The sequence below is a fragment of the Lampetra fluviatilis genome, chromosome 68, assembly GCF_964198595.1.
Source record: "Lampetra fluviatilis chromosome 68, kcLamFluv1.1, whole genome shotgun sequence".
Taxonomy (NCBI): Eukaryota; Metazoa; Chordata; class Hyperoartia; order Petromyzontiformes; family Petromyzontidae; genus Lampetra; species Lampetra fluviatilis.
The window spans coordinates 1429133-1440965 of NC_136342.1; the positions used below are offsets into that span (position 1 = coordinate 1429133).

Consider the following 11833-nt stretch of genomic DNA (forward strand, 5'->3'; position numbering starts at 1 on the left):
GAGTCTATGGGTGGCAGTGCTGAGTCTATGGGTGGCAGTGCTGAGTCTATGGGTGGCAGTGCTGAGTCTATGGGTGGCAGTGCTGAGTCTATGGGTGGCAGTGCTGAGTCTATGGGTGGCAGTGCTGAGTCTATGGGTGACAGTGCTGAGTCTATGGGTGGCAGTGCTGAGTCTATGGGTGGCAGTGCTGAGTCTATGGGTGGCAGTGCTGAGTCTATGGGTGGCAGTGCTGAGTCTATGGGGGGCAGTGCTGAGTCTATGGGTGACAGTGTTGAGTCTATGGGTGGCAGTGCTGAGTCTATGGGTGACAGTGCTGAGTCTATGGGTGGCAGTGCTGAGTCTATGGGTGGCAGTGCTGAGTCTATGGGTGACAGTGCTGAGTCTATGGGCAGTGCTGAGTCTATGGGTGGCAGTGTTGAGTCTATGGGTGGTAGTGCTGAGTCTATGGGTGGCAGTGCTGAGTCTATGGGTGGCAGTGCTGAGTCTATGGGTGACAGTGCTGAGTCTATGGGTGGCAGTGCTGAGTCTATGGGTGGCAGTGCTGAGTCTATGGGTGACAGTGCTGAGTCTATGGGTGGCAGTGCTGAGTCTATGGGTGGCAGTGCTGAGTCTATGGGTGATTGTGCTGAGTCTATGGGTGGCAGTGCTGAGTCTATGGGTGGCAGTGTTGAGTCCATGGGTGGCAGTGCTGAGTCTATGGGTGGTAGTGCTGAGTCTATGGGTGGCAGTGTTGAGTCTATGGGCTGTGCTGAGTCTATGGGTGGTAGTGCTGAGTCTATGGGTGGCAGTGTTGAGTCTATGGGTGGCAGTGTTGAGTCTATGGGTGGCAGTGCTGAGTCTATGGGTGACAGTGCTGAGTCTATGGGTGGCAGTGCTGAGTCTATGGGTGGCAGTGCTGAGTCTATGGGTGATTGTGCTGAGTCTATGGGTGGCAGTGCTGAGTCTATGGGTGGCAGTGTTGAGTCCATGGGTGGCAGTGCTGAGTCTATGGGTGGTAGTGCTGAGTCTATGGGTGGCAGTGTTGAGTCTATGGGCTGTGCTGAGTCTATGGGTGGTAGTGCTGAGTCTATGGGTGGCAGTGTTGAGTCTATGGGTGGCAGTGTTGAGTCTATGGGTGGCAGTGCTGAGTCTATGGGTGGCAGTGCTGAGTCTATGGGTGGCAGTGTTGAGTCTATGGGGGGCAGTGCTGAGTCTATGGGTGGCAGTGCTGAGTCTGTGGGTGGCAGTGCTGTGTCTATGGGTGGCAGTGTTGAGTCTATGGGGGGCAGTGTTGAGTCTGTGCAGTGCTGAGTCTATGGGTGGCAGTGTTGAGTCTGTGCAGTGTTGAGTCTATGGGTGGCAGTGTTGAGTCTATGGGTGGCAGTGTTGAGTCTGTGCAGTGTTGAGTCTATGGGTGGCAGTGTTGAGTCTATGGGTGACAGTGTTGAGTCTATGGCAGTGCTGAGTCTATGGGTGACAGTGTTGAGTCTATGGGTGGCAGTGTTGAGTCTGTGCAGTGTTGAGTCTATGCAGTGCTGAGTCTATGGGTGGCAGTGTTGAGTCTATGCAGTGCTGAGTCTATGGGTGGCAGTGTTGAGTCTGTGCAGTGTTGAGTCTATGCAGTGCTGAGTCTATGGGTGGCAGTGTTGAGTCTATGCAGTGCTGAGTCTATGGGTGGCAGTGTTGAGTCTGTGCAGTGTTGAGTCTACGTGTGTGTGATTAATGCAGAGTATTGATTCCTTGCAAAAGGTTTAATATATTTGGGTGTTTGAACAGCTTAACAACAACTCCTGTTATATTACCAGAAAGGGTTAAACACATTCTTATAAAAAAATGATTCCATTAAAAAAAATAAAAAAGGTCCCTTTAAAAAAAAGAGTCCAATAAAAAGATTCCATTAAAAAAACATATGGTAAGAAAAAAAAATCCTGTTTTACATCAATGATATCATCATCGTCACCAATCATCGGGTGCAGTATTAAAAAAACACACACACATTTAAAGAACGGTGGAATAAAAAATTGTTAGCGACGAAGGTGGGATTCGAACCCACGCGTGCAGAGCACAATGGATTAGCAGTCCATCGCCTTAACCACTCGGCCACCTCGTCCCGTTGAATTTCCTCGAAGCCGCTCCTCCTCTTAAAGCCACCCGTCATCATTCATCAACATCATCATCATCAAAGATATAATCAGAATCGTCAACAACAACAGCCAGTGCGGTTCTTAACCCGGGGAGGTTAGCAGATCCCCGCCCCAGAGGATCACTTGAAGTGATTTATAACAAACGAGCTAAACAATTCTATTAATGCTGTTAAATTTACATCATTAGACGTCAATAAGTCATTGGGTGAAGGTGATCGCCCCAAGGTGTAGATTAACTACTTTTGCAAATCCGTCCGCTAAAACAAAGTCCATTGGTCGATGTTGTTCAAATGTTGTTCCTTAATTCGCTCGCTCCGCTCATCTTAATAAGGTCGCTATCGGGTGGTTAAAATGTGAAATAGTGTAACGACACAATTTTTTTTAAAACGTCAAATTGACTTTCTCAGCACCGCATACCCCGTCAAGCTCTTATCCAGTGACGGAGGGGACTGAAAACTAAATTTCCCTGGACAAGAATACGGGGTAAACCGTATGGGTTGATACACGATACACTACACTATACACTACACTATATATACTACAATACACTTCACTATACACTACACTACTGTACAATACTATACACTACACTACTATACACTACACGATACACTACACTATACACATCAATACACTTCACTATACACTACACTATACACTACAATACTATACACGATACTATATATACTACAATACACTTCACTATACACTATACTATATATACTACAATACACTTCACTATACACTACACTACATATACTACAATACACTTCACTATACACTACACTACTGTACAATACTATACACTACACTATACACTACAATACACTTCACTATACACTACACTATACACTTGACTATATATACTACAATACACTTCACTATACACTACACTACTGTACACTACACTATACACTACACTACACACTACACTACACACTACACTATACACTACACTATACACTACAATACACTTCACTATACACTACACTATACACTTCACTATATATACTACAATACACTTCACTATACACTATACTACTGTACAATACTATACACTACACTATACAGTACACTATACACTACTATACAATACACTTCACTATACACTACTGTACAATACTATACACTACACTATACACTACACTATACACTACACTATACACTACACTATACACTACACTACTATATAATACACTATACACTACACTATGCACTACATTATACACTACACTATACACTACTATACACTACTATTGACATTGTAGTGCGTAATTAAATGTGGCGCTGCACTCTGATGTTGTAGGAGAAAACATTTATTAAAAAGGGAAATAATAAAATTATAAAAATATAAAACAATCAAATTCCAGTTTCATTGTTTTATATTTTTATTATTTTATTAATAATAAAATAAAAACTATATAAAAAAATAAAATTCCAGTTTAATTGTTTTATATTTTTATTATTTTATTATTTCCCTTCTACGTGACTTTACCGAAAGAACCAAGAATATGAATCCTTGCAGTCACGAAAGCATTAAATCGAAATTTATTAAAAAGTCTATTTAATTAAATAGAACGCGTTGTCTATATTCATTTAAAGTTGCGCATTTTGATGTGACGTCACATTTCTCAAACATCCCCCCCCCCTCGTCACACATCGTCACAAATGTCTGACCCCCCCCCCCCCCCCAATAGGTGCGTGACGTCATTTATGGACGGCCCCTAAGCGTTTGCGGTGCGTCTTATATTCCGGACGATGCTCACGGCAACGTTGTTGATGGTTCGGTTGCCGTGGCAACGGGCGAGTCCAACTGGAATCAATGGGAGGGGGGGGGCGGTTCTGGGTGAGTTCAAAGCGCAGGCCCTGCAACTGCTCTTGGAAGATACCAACTCAAAGTAGGAGGATGGGGGGGGGGGAATTTAATCAGTGGTGGTGATGGAGGACATGGGGGTACAGCTGATGGTGCATCTGTCAGTCAACCCATGGCACCTGCTGGGTCTGTCCTGTGACCTCATGCACCTAGCCTGGCACAGTAGGGTGGGTACAGCTGGTGGTGCATCTACCGGTCATCTCAGTCAGCCAACCCATGGCACCTGCTGGGTCTGTCCCGTGACCTCATGCACCTAGCCTGGCACAGTAGGGTGGGTACAGCTGGTGGTGCATCTGCCGTCATCTCAGTCAGCCAACTCATGGCACCTGCCTTTGATACACACCGCACCAGGTAACTTATTTGAGGCTGAGTCGACCTAGGGGCCGTCCATAAATGACGTCACGCACCTGGGGGGGGGGGGTGTCAGACATTGGTGACGATGTGTGACGAGTGGGGGGGGGGGGGTTGAGAAATGTGACGTCACATCAAAATGCACAACTTTAATAAATAAATACAGACAACACGTTCTTCTTAATTAAATATACTTTTTAATAAATGTTTTCTCCTACAACATCAGAGTGCAGCGCCACATTAAATACGCACTACAATCACTATACTTTAAAGCGATTTGAAGCATGTTTTATATTTTTTGGGGGGGGGGGCAAAGCTTTGTGACGTCATATTTGAGGGGGGGGGGTCTGACTTTTTGTGACGCCGTGTGACGAAGTGGGGGGGGGGGGGTAGGGGGGGGTCAAAAATTGTCCAAAATCGCGTGACGTCATTTATGGACTGCCCCTAACCGTTGCGCCACCGCCCCCCCCCCCATCCATCAACCGCCACTCGATCCCCCCCCCCCCCCGCAAAGTGGACTCGCCCGTTGCCAGGCGACGGTTGATGCTCCAACGGACGAAACCATCGTCACTAAACAAGGCAAACGGTGCCCAGAGAAACCGCGCGTCAAACAGCATCTACCGTGCAAAATTTAGAATATAAACGTTACTTAAAAACGACATAAATATACGCACACGCACGCACATTCGAACGATTTGACAAAGCGAGCGGTCTTCGTTGTAAAAAATAAAGATTTTATTATTTTTAAAATTTTAAAATATTCACAATCCATGGAGCAGCGCTTCGGATGTTATCGACGATCGATGGCACGCAACCCGCTCCTCGTGAAGGTGACGACGACTTGTAGTTGTTGTTGTTGTTGCTGCTGTTGTTGTTCAATTGTTGTTGCTGGTTCAAAGTTGCAACTGATTAGTTCAATGATGACGTCACCCTGCTGCTGATCTATCTAATCACCATTCACGGCGAATTTCCCGATGATTCTGCATGTAATTACCAGCGAAAAGTCGTGCTAATCGATTAATTGTAAAATGTTGTGGTTTCACTCTTCAACACACCGGTGGGGCTGAAGCAGTGAACTGTTTTGTCTTTTGTCAACGTGACACTTTTTTTTCGCTGATTAGCCGTGTCGGGTGGTGGAGGGTTACGACACATTTATAAATAAGGCGATTTGACACAACAACTTTATTATGATTAATATTGGTTCAAAAGTTATTGCGAGTTTAAAATTGACGTCGGTTTAAAATTGTTGTGTGTTTAATTTTGTTGTTGGTGAAAATTGTTGTGGGTTAAAGTTGTTGGAGGTTAAAGTTGTTGCGGGTTAAAATTGTTGTGGGTTCAAATTGTTGTAGGTGAAAATTGTTGTGGGTTAAAGTTGTTCGAGGTTAAAGTTGTTGCGGGTTAAAATTGTTGTGGGTTAAAATTGTTGTTGGTGAAAATTGTTGTGGGTTAAAGTTGTTCGAGGTTAAAGTTGTTGCGGGTTAAAATTGTTGTGGGTTAAAATTGTTGTTGGTGAAAATTGTTGTGGGTTAAAGTTGTTCGAGGTTAAAGTTGTTGCGGGTTAAAATTGTTGTGGGTTAAAATTGTTGTTGGTGAAAATTGCTGTGGGTTAAAGTTGTTGGAGGTTAAAGTTGTGGGTTCAAATTGTTGTGGGTTCAAATTGTTGTGGGTTCAAATTGTTGTTGGTTCAAATTGTTGTGGTTTTCAATTGTGGGTATTTGTTGTGGTTAAATTGTTGTGGTAAAAATTGTTGTGGGTTAAAATGGTTGTGGTGAAGTTGTTTGTGGTTAAAATTGTTTCGGTTAAATTGTTGTGGTTGAAAATTGTTGTGGGTAAATGTTGTGGTTAAAATTGTTGTGGTTTTAAATTGTTGTGGGTGTTTGTTGTGGTTAAATTGTTGTGGTTAAAATTGTGGATACAATTGTTGTGGGTAAGTGTTGTGGTTGAAATTGTTGTGGTTTAATGCGTCTGTTGCTGTGGTTGTTGTCGTATTGAACTCCGGTGTGGTGGTTGGTTTGATTGTGGTGGTTGGGGTGGTTGTTGTTGTGGTGGTGGTTTTTGGTGGTTGTCGTTGTGATGGTTGATTTGGTTGTTGTATTGAATTCCCCGCGTGGTGGTTGTGGTGGTTGTGGTGGTTGTGGTGGTCGTGGTTTAAATGTTTCTAGACAGCAGAGGGCGACACAGGCTAGAGAAACGTGACATACCACCACATACACCGTCATCAACATCACTATCACAATCACCAACATCAACATCACCATCATTACCATCATCACAATCACTATCACCAACATCACCATCACAAACACCATCATCAACATCACTATCACAATCACCAACATCAACATCACCATCATTACCACCATCACAATCACCAACATCACCATCATTACCACCATCACCATCATCACAATCACCAACATCACCACCACAAACACCATCATCACTATCACCAACATCACCATCATCATCATCACAAATACCATCATCACAATCACTATCATCACCATCACCATCATCACAATCACTATCACCATCACAATTACTTTCACCATCATCACCACCACCAGCATCACCACCAACATTATGTTGATGGGTGCCACGGTGGCTATGAGATGTTGACTACCTCGCCTGGTACACAGGAGGTCGTGGGTTCGATCCCGACACTGACGCCTGCTGCTGTAGATTTGGAGTCTGCGTGTCTCTCTCATCATCATCACGGTGGCTATGAGATGTTAACTACCTCGCCTGGTACGCAGGAGGTCGTGGGTTCGATCCCGACCCTGACGCCCGCTGCTGCTGCTGTATATTTGGAGTCTGCGTGTCTCTCTCTCATCATCATCACGGTGGCTATGAGATGTTGACTACCTCGCCTGGTATACAGGAGGTCGTGGGTTCGATCCCGACACTGACGCCCGCTGCTGCTGCTGTATATTTGGAGTGTCTCTCTCTCTCCCCATGTGGGTCGCGTGTATTTATCTACGGGTCCTCCGGTTTTCCCCTCCACGTTTAGAATCCACATCGCGTCACAGCGATGCATTTCCACGTGGCGGTGATGATGATGGTGATGATGATGGTGATGATGGTGATTGTGATGATGGTGATGATGATGGTGATAGTGATTGTGATGATGATGATGGTGATAGTGATTGTGATGATGGTGATGATGGTGGTGATGGTGATTGTGATGATGGTGATGATGATGAGCCACTATTGTCTCATAAAAAAGTGGGGCCTTACCTGGTCAAATAAACGATAGTTTATTTTAGATTATCACCACCACCATCACCACCACCATCACCACGATCACCACCATCACCACGATTACCACTACCGCCATCACCACCATCACCACCGCCATCACCAAAGATAAAGACAAGATCTCCCGTGTAGCCTTAACAGACTGTAGGGGCAAGTGCTGTTAGCGAGCACCTATGAAGGCCGGAACGGTACACGAGGGGGTGGGTGGCCAGCACCACGCCCGACCGCCTTTGTCTCTCCGATCACGGCCAACACCACCAGTGACGATTGTTTGAACCGGTCCTGGGCCTCCCCTAGGTCGACTCAGCTTCAAATGAGTACCTTGGTGCTGTGTGTAGTAAACATCGCCACTGGGGAGACAAAGGCGGCCGGGTGTGGTGCTGGCCACCCACCCCCTCGTGTGCCGTGCCGGCCTTCATAGGTGCTGCTCGCTAACAGCACTTGCCCCTACAGTCTGTTACAGGCTATATGGGGGAACCGTGTCTTTGTATGTGCATGTATGTGTTCATGTGTGTGTATGTATCTATACGTGTGCATGTGTGTATGTGTGTGTACGTGACCGGCTCCGGTTTGACAGCGGAGGTCTCACTCCGAATCAGTCGAGCGGCAATATCTTTTCATCGGCTGCGTAACGCTGCTGTGTGGAAGCTACCTGGTCTGTCGCTCCGCACGAAGCTTCGGGTCTTCTCGGCCACGGCCATTCCCTCCCTTCTCTACGCTTGCGAAACGTGGACCCCCCTAATGGAGCATCTTCGCCGGTTAGAAACATTTAGGCTGGCCTGCCTACGATCCATCCTGGGTTTAACCTGCAGGCTGGATTGTGTGAGGAGCTCACAAGTCCTTGAAAGATCTGGGCAAAGTCCCATCGGTGAGCTCCTCCGGCAGGCAAGGCTGCGTTGGCTGGGTCATGTAGCCCGCAGGCCCAGCCACCGCATGCCTCAACAGCTTTTGTTCGGCCGGATCGAGGGGGCTAAACGGGCGCGGCACGGGCTAGAGAGGAGATGGAGTGATGTGGTACAGGAGGACGTGGAGCTGAGTGGACTTGCCGATGACTGGTACCAGCGGTGTCAAGATCGGCCTCAGTGGAGGAGGCTCGTGAAGGACGCTACTGGGCAGTTGGAGGCAGTCGCCCTCCAACAACAACGGAGGGCGGAGGAGCGACGCTCACAACAACGAGCGGAGAGCCAGGTGGCTAAAGCACAGCAAGTTGGCACAGTAGGGGGCACAGGTGGTGCATCAGCCAGTCATCTCGGTCAGTCGACCCGTGGCACATGGGTCTGCCCCGTGACCTCCTGCCAGCGGGCATTCGACACTTCACGTGGCCTCAAGGTGCACATGGCCTGGCACAAGCGTCGTGGTGACGTCACCGCCACTTAGTGGCGAATGGTGGTTGTTGTTGTGTATGTGTGTATATGCATGTCTATGTGTGTATGTGTATGTAATAATTCCTGCAGTCACGAAAGTTCTAAAATTATGTACGGATATGTGTGTGTGTATATGTGTGTATGTGTGTGTGTGTATATGTGTGTGTGTATATGTGTGTATATGTGTGTATGTGTGTATATGTGTGTGTGTGTCTGTGCGTGTGTGTCACTCGCCCGACAGAACGCTCCACCCGTGCATCGGAGCGAGAGGGTTTCACATTCGAAATCAAATGATCAACATCGCATTCCCAGCGCCTTGAAAAGCACAATTGCTCCAACCCCCCCCCCCATTCTCTCTCTCCCCACTCTCTCACTCAGACACGGCCACCACCACCACCAGCACCACCACCAGCACCACCCCCTTAGTTAGCATTTAGATGTCGTGGCGAACCCAACTTCAAAGCGGCGGCGCGGCGCGGCGACTTGCCCCCTACCCTGTCTACACTCTCTCTCCACTCTCTCTTAACTCTCTCCCTCCCCACACTCTCTCTCTCTCTCCCCACTCTCTCCCCACTCTCCCCCCACACTCCCCCCCACTCTCTCCCCACACTCCCCCCCCACTCTCCCCCACTCTCTCTCCCCACTCTCTCCCCACTCTCTCTCCCTACTCTCTCTCCCCCACTCTCTCCCCCCACTCTCTCCCCACTCTCTCTCCCTACTCTCTCCCCACTCTCCCCCCACACTCCCCCCACTCTCTCCCCACTCTCTCCCCACTCTCTCTCCCCACTCTCCCCACTCTCTCCCCACTCTCTCCCCACTCTCTCCCCACTCTCCCCCCCACTCTCTCCCCACTTCTCCCCACTCTCTCTCCCCACTCTCTCCCCACTCTCTCTCCCCACTCTCCCCACTCTCTCCCCACTCTCTCCCCACTCTCTCTCCCCACTCTCCCCCCCCACTCTCCCCCCACACTCCCCCCCACTCTCTCCCCACTCTCCCCCCACACTCCCCCCCACTCTCTCCCCACTCTCCTCCCACACTCTCCCCACTCTCTCCCCACTCTCTCCCCACTCTCTCCCCACTCCCCACTCTCTCTCCCCACACTCTCCCCACTCTCCCCACACTCTCCCCACTCTCTCCCCACTCTCTCTCCCCACTCCCCACTCTCTCTCTCCACACTCTCCCCACTCTCCCCACACTCTCCCCACTCTCTCCCCACTCTCTCTCCCCACACTCTCCCCACACTCTCCCCACTCTCTCCCCACTCTCTCTCCCCACTCTCCACTCTCTCTCCCCACACTCTCTCCCCACTATCCCCACACTCTCCCCACTCTCTCCCCACTCTCTCTCCTCACTCTCTCTCCCCACACTCTCCCCACACTCTCCCCACTCTCTCCCCACTCTCTCTCCCCACTCTCCACTCTCTCTCCCCACACTCTCTCCCCACTCTCCCCACACTCTCCCCACTCTCTCTCCCCACACTCTCCCCACTCTCTCCCCACTTTCCACTCTCTCCCCACTCTCTCTCCCCACTCTCCACTCTCTCTCCCCACACTCTCTCCCCACTCTCCCCACACTCTCCCCACTCTCTCTCCCCACACTCTCTCCCCACTATCCCCACACTCTCCCCACTCTCTCTCCCCACACTCTCTCCCCACTATCCCCACACTCTCCCCACTCTCTCCCCACTCTCTCTCCTCACTCTCTCTCCCCACTCTCCCCACACTCTCCCCACTCGCTCCCCACTCTCTCTCCCCACTCTCCACTCTCTCTCCCCACACTCTCTCCCCACTCTCCCCACACTCTCCCCACTCTCTCTCCCCACACTCTCCCCACACTCTCCCCACACTCTCCCCACTCTCTCTCCCCACACTCTCTCCCCACTCTCCCCACACTCTCCCCACTCTCTCTCCCCACTCTCCCCACACTCTCCCCACTCTCTCCCCACTCTCTCTCCCCACTCTCCACTCTCTCTCCCCACACTCTCTCCCCACTCTCCCCACACTCTCCACACTCTCTCTCCCCACACTCTCTCTCCACTCTCTCCCCACTCCCCACTCTCTCTCCCCACACTCTCCCCACTCTCCCCACTCTCCCCACACTCTCCCCACTCTCCCTCCCCCCACTCCCCCCCCCCCCACTCTCCCCACCCCCCCACTCCCCCCCCACTCTCTCGTGTCGGGGCCGTGTCGTGTAAGGGGGGGGGGGGTGTTCTCGCGAGTGAGAGGATTACCGTCTCTGTCTTCAATGGGAGTGGCGGGGGGAGGGGGGATTTGTGGGGGGGGGAGAGGGGGATTTGCGGGGGGGGGGGCGCCGAGTCATTCCCCTCCGCGGGGGCGAGGAAGAGGGGGGGGGGGCGAGGGGGGGGGGCAGCCCTTCAAGTCTCCCCACACCTCATTCGGCGCTAATTAAACTCAATCAAGCGGCCCGCTGGACTGGAAGCAAAGAGGGCAGCGGGGAGGAGGGGAGGTGGCAGGGGGGGGGGGCAGTACCCCCCCCTCCCCTCCCTCCCCCCACGCCTCCTCCCCCCTCTCCCTCCCTCTCTCTCCTTGCCATGGAGCGCTAAGCGACTTTGCACTGAGTGAGTGGGTGAGTGAGTTGGTGGGTGAGTTGGAGGGTGAGTGAGTTGGTGGGTGAGTGATTGAGTGGGTGGGTGAGTTAGTGGGTGAGTGAGTGAGTTGGTGAGTGGGTGGGTGAGTGAGTGGGCGAGTGAGTTGGTGGGTGAGTGAGTTGGTGGGTGAGTGATTGAGTAGGTGAGTGGGTAGGTGAGTGGGTGAGTGAGTGGGTGGGTGGGTGAGTGGGTGAGTGAGTTGGAGGGTGAGTGAGTTGGTGGGTGAGTGATTGAGTAGGTGGGTGGGTAGGTGAGT

General features: G+C 50.1%; 1 protein-coding gene and 1 non-coding gene across 3 annotated transcripts in view; one reads left to right on the forward strand and one right to left on the reverse strand.

Annotated features, from left to right (window-relative positions):
- Positions 1-2007: 2007 nt before the first annotated feature.
- Positions 2008-2089, reverse strand: TRNAS-GCU (transfer RNA serine (anticodon GCU)). Its single transcript has one exon. It is a non-coding gene; the product is annotated as a tRNA-Ser (tRNA).
- Positions 2090-4923: 2834 nt separating this feature from the next.
- Positions 4924-11833, forward strand: part of CFAP77 (cilia and flagella associated protein 77) — an 83258-nt gene continuing 76348 nt past the window's right edge. For both annotated transcript variants that reach the window (XR_013640641.1, XM_078883039.1), the window contains exon 1: positions 4924-5177. The gene's annotated coding sequence lies outside the window, so the exon portion shown is untranslated. The remainder of the gene's footprint in view (positions 5178-11833) is intronic.